This window comes from Octodon degus, unplaced genomic scaffold, assembly GCF_000260255.1.
Source record: "Octodon degus isolate 3935 unplaced genomic scaffold, OctDeg1.0 scaffold00027, whole genome shotgun sequence".
In the NCBI taxonomy this organism is placed as follows: domain Eukaryota; kingdom Metazoa; phylum Chordata; class Mammalia; order Rodentia; family Octodontidae; genus Octodon; species Octodon degus.
Genome location: NW_004524603.1, coordinates 2,134,573 through 2,139,739, shown reverse-complemented (window position 1 = coordinate 2,139,739; position 5,167 = coordinate 2,134,573). Strand labels below are relative to the sequence as shown.

General features: G+C 55.4%; 1 long non-coding RNA gene across 1 annotated transcript; it reads left to right on the top strand.

Annotated features, from left to right (window-relative positions):
- Window positions 1-1,777: 1,777 nt before the first annotated feature.
- Window positions 1,778-3,201, top strand: LOC111816121. The gene is made up of 3 exons (XR_002820625.1): window positions 1,778-2,772; window positions 2,915-2,992; window positions 3,116-3,201. It is a non-coding gene; the product is annotated as an uncharacterized LOC111816121 (long non-coding RNA).
- Window positions 3,202-5,167: the final 1,966 nt, after the last annotated feature.

Here is a 5,167-nt window from a genome sequence, read left to right as displayed (position 1 = left end):
GGCTCCAAGGAAGAAATGGCCTGGCAGAGGGGCCTGGAGGAGGACAAAGCCGCTCACCTCATGGCGACAGGAAGCACAGAGGGTGGAGGAGGGGGACCACTCCTCCAGGTCACACCCCAGGACACCTCTTCCCAGCAGACCCCACCTGCCAACATCTCCCTCAATCATGAGCCTGTCAGTGGACTATGCCATGCGCAGTGTAGCCCCATGATCCAGTCCACTCTTGAGCCCACCCCAGTGTAGTGGTCCATACATTGTGTCAACTTGGCTGGATCACTTCCCCCGTTCTACACTCTGGGCTGTGGGGGCCTGCTCCAGAGGGACTCAGCACAAAAAGGGGCTACACAGGGAGGGGCTGAGGAAGGGTTCACATTCCACTTCCTCAGAGGAGCTTCAGTCTTGACGGTCAGCTTGGACTTTGTCCCCTGGCTTGCAGCGCAGGCTTCGGCCTCCGGCAGGATCCTTCAGCTTCTGTTGCAGATTCTTCAGCCTTCTGCCACAGACCCATCGGCCGACTGGTAGAGACTTGCACGGAACACTGTAGTGAGCTTGGGACCTTGGGACCGAATCCTTCAGTCTCCGGTGTGCAGACGCCCTCTGCACGCTTCCTCATCCAGCTCTGACTGGTACGTCTTGTGTTAAATCTGTTTTTTTGTATGCTATCTGTTCCTCTAGTAAAACCCTGACTAATACAGCCAGGATCACAAGAGGCTTCACGGGAACAACTGCGTACGAACTGTAGCCCAGCCTGTCTGTCAAGTGGTGAAGGCTTCACGCTCCACATGCTCCTCTGGGTCCAGCTGGAAATGACGGGTTCTTGGGGCCCGGCTCCCCCATCTGTCTGCAGGCCGCCCTGTATACTTGTGCCTGAGCCGGAACAAGCTTCTGATGCATGGGCCCAGCCTGTGCTGCGCCCGTGTGCTGCTGAACCCAGGCAGACCCGAGGTCACCAGGAGACAGGCTCTCTTTCTCCCGCAAACAGGTCCCGGCTCTGACAAATCACGCTCACAGCTGGGCTGGGAAGCTGCACCTGCTGTGACTCTTCTCCCAGGTCTGGAGCAGACTGTTTCGATGCCCTCCCCTTTGTGGAGGTCTGGGGTCCTCCAGGGTGTCTTAATCTAATCTTCTGCCCTCTGCATGCTGGAGCCTTTAGTCAGAGTGCAGAAAACCAAAGAACTTCCTTCCACCTTGGCGGGGTCAGCTCACTAATGAAATGATGGTTATGGTAATTAGCATCATTAACATATTCATTAGCACCAAGGGTCTAATTGCAGGGCTGTGGGGAGCCCAAGGCTCTGGCTGTGTGGCATGGGGCACAGCAAGTCTGTGCCTAGCAGCTGCATGAGCCTGGCACGCGGGCCCTCAGAGCACGGTGCACAGGGCCCTGCGACCCCCAGGGGTGAAGGGGTCGCATGCTGAGCTGAAGGCCAACACTTGCCAGGCCAGCAGGTGCTGCTCGGCTCATGAACAACACAGAGTCATTACTGTGGCAAGTGTGTCTGCGCATGTGTCAGTAGTGTGAACACATGTATGTGTGTGTGGCGTGAGCATTTGTGTGTCTCTCTTGCGTGTATATGTGGTGTGTGTAGGTCATATGTGTAAGCTGTGTGTGTCCTCCGGGGCATGTGAGCTGTGCACTCCTCCTGTGGGGACCCAGGGAGGGGCTCCCGGCAGCCGCCCACTTCCTTGGCCCTGGAGTCCGTGTGCAGCCTGGGGGGCCATTATCCTTCCCACGTGGGCCCTGTCTGCCACGCAGGGGCGCGCCCTGGGCAATGATGGCACCCAACAGGTGTCTTCTGGGAATGGGTGGAGAGCAGAGGGTGAGTCCGATGTGCAAGCTCCCGCCCCAGAAGTCAGTGTGACTTCATGCCCGACCGCACGTGGGCTTAGTAAGCACCGGGAAGGCACAAACCCAGAAACCTTGACTTTTTAATGGGATGATTCAACTCTAATGGCTGGTGACCTCATGGGGTGGCCGTGAGCACCGCAACTTGCACATCTCTGCTCCTGCTACCTTCTGGGCAACAGGAAACTTGTAACCAAGTTTGGCTGACCACTGACGGGTCGCCACATGCTCTCTCCAAGGCCCTAACAGCAACGCTTTGCGTCGTGCTCTTTTCTCTGATGGTCCCCAACCATTTGGAAACCTTATCTCATTCTCTCATTAATCTTTTGCAACAGTCCCACAACTGCCCCAGCCGTGGATCGAAGACCACAACCCGGGGCAGCTTAACGGTGAGCTGAGGGACCCATCTACACCCCACCACAGCGCCCACCACAGGGGATCCTCTCACTAGGTGGGGCTGCAGTGACCACGTGCTACCCAGGTTCCTGACAAGGAGCTGAAACCCAACCGTGTGTCATGGGGCAGCTGCAGCAGCTGCCGCCCAGCCTGGCTCCGAGAGCCTCCTGCTATGGGTTTGAGTCCTAGCAGCCGGAGGTGATCCGCTCTCTGCAACGGGGGGCTGGGAGGCGGCTCCTCCTGCTACGCACTGTCGCTGAGCCCCGCGCTGTTCACATGCTGTGTCCTGCGGTCTGTGTTCCTTGGCTACAGAAGGTGACACCGTGGAGAAGCTGCCCTGAGGTCTCAGGACTGCTCACTGTGAAGTTCCTGGAGACGCACTCAGCCTGCACGACTCGGCATCATTTAAGCCTGTGGTTTTTCCTGTTCACCATCTTTGTCCCTCCTGTGGGAACTTTGGCCACCTCTGTCACTCCCACCTTACAGATTGGACAACACTGACTGGGACGTGAGCAAGCTTGGTGACTGAGGTCAGCCTTGTCTCTGCCTCCGTCTCTGTCTCTGTGTACACATGATCTGGGCATTATACCGAGTGCCAGGGCACTCTCATTCCGGGGAGTCAAGTGTGCAGACAGTCCTGACAGACTCCAAGTCCCAAGCCACCTCTGGCAGGAGATGAATTCTAGAAGCTGGAAACAGAGGGCAGCTTTCCCTTCTGGAAGAAAGAAGCATTTCTTTCCTGTTAACAAGGTGAGACAGGCTGCGGGACAAGATTTCCTCCCCAGACACCCTGGCATGGTGAAGCCAGGGCTGGGTCTCGGGCCTGGGACACCCGTGTGGCTGTCCCTCTCACAGGGAGCTCATGACACACAGGTGCAGAAGGGCCGAGGGTCTAACCAGGGCTGCTCCCAATCACTGCTTTGCAAGCAGCAGCCGCCTCTGTAAGCCCAGCGAGTGGCCCTGGGCCCGTGAGAGTGCCGGGGCCAGGGCCGCCGCATGCACCACCAGACACCAGAGCGGTCGGCCGCAGCACTCACCCAACACCCAGTGAGCCTGCGTTAGGTATTTGAAAATGAATAAGCAAAGCCGGCGGGGGTTAGTAGGCATCCAAAAGGCACATTTCTCACCCAAGCAATTCCTGTTTATTTTTCTCAGCTTTACCGTCAGTGAAATGGGCTGGAGCCTCTGTCCCTGAGCTCATCCTGCTGCTGTTGGTGCTGGAGACCAGAGCCGGGAACAAAGGCGCTGCAGATGAGCACATGCTTAAGTGTAATTATCGCTCATTTGCTATCTCAGCTCAGTGGTGCAGGAAGACTGTCAATGCATCAGATATTTACTTAATGGGCAATTCACCATGGGGGCTCTTGGGAAGCAAATTACCTAGCTAATTGCTGGAAATTGGGCTGCGTGGATCTGAGAATCACAATCGTTACTCTTGCTAAGGTTAACAAGGCGACCACCAGCGGCAAAACTTCTCCTGCGACCTAGCTAGGAAGGAGGCCGAGCTGGTGGAAGAGGCGGCCTGCACCTCTCCAGCCCAGGACCCCCTCTTCTGCCCGAGAGACAGGTGTACGGGCAGTGACAGCACACACACACACACACACACACACACACACTCACACACACATCTGCGGACAGCTGGGCTCTTTTGTTACCACAGCCCAAGCCGGGCCACCCGACTGGGGAGATCCCTGTTTCATATCAACATGGCGTGGCTTAGAGGTCAACCTGCAATGTTAAACTATCTTTTAGAAATGCTTTTACTTTTATGTTTTATGACTTTATTGTATTACTTAACTTTAAACTGGCAAATGAGAAATTATGCACACTCATGGTGTGCAGCGTGGGGCTCTAACAGCCACATGTATTAGCAGAGGGCACCAACTCCTCGGAGTGTGCTTGCTGCCCACAGCCTGCTGACCTCAGGCACCACTTCTGGGGCATTTGCACGGCTGGCCACACGAGTCAGTTTCTAACAAACACAGCAGCTGTATTCAACAAACAAACAAACAAACAAACATAAAAAAACCCCTCAGAAAGCCAAGATGCCCAACTAAATTTGAATTTCAGATGCATATTGAAATTTTAAGTGGAAGAATGTCTTAAGTATTGCATAGGATATATTTTTACTAAAAAAAAAGTTTCTCTGAAGTTACTTGGCATCCTGAATTTTATCAGTCAAGCTTAATTGGTGGTAAGATTTATTTTGAGACATTGCAAGGTGCTTTTGGGTAACTGAACAGACAGACTACCCAGTGGGCACACGGGGCTGGCTCCTCGGGGTGTTCTCCCCTTTGGAAGGAGAGCAAGTGTTGACATGCACCCCAAGCCCCAGTCCTTCCAGTGGGGCCCCCTACTCTGCCAGGACTCGCCCACCCCACTCCTCTTCCTGTGACCTGGAGAGCTGTGGTCCTGCCCGGGAGCTGCAGTGTCCGCTCCCAGAGCTGCTGCGTGGCTCCAGTACTCTGAGGGTCTCTGTGCTGCCTTGGAGGCCTTACCCTCCACGCGCAGCTTGCAGAGCTCCGTGGCCAGCATCTTCCCGTGCACGCTGGCCTGTTCCTGCACCACACTCGTGCTGAACTTAATGTTCAAGTGTGGGTGTGACTCACATGCCTCTGCCCCTGTTCTCTGTCTACTGCTTGTACGGATGGGCAGGGGGCAGATTCGGGAGCTATTCTGACCACGATGGAATGCTGTGGAGCAGGAGGTGACACACACAGAGTATGTCCTCATCTTGAACTAACACAGCAAACACTTGTGTTCAGCAGCCTGTGACGGATGGACAACCCTCTTTGCAGGTGTGCCAGGAGAGGTGGTGGGAGGGAGTCCCCAGGAAGCCACTGAAGATCCTGGTCCTGACTGCAGCCCGCAGCCCCTCCTTCCCAACCCCACTCTATCCCTGTGCAGTATGTGCTCTCTGTTTCC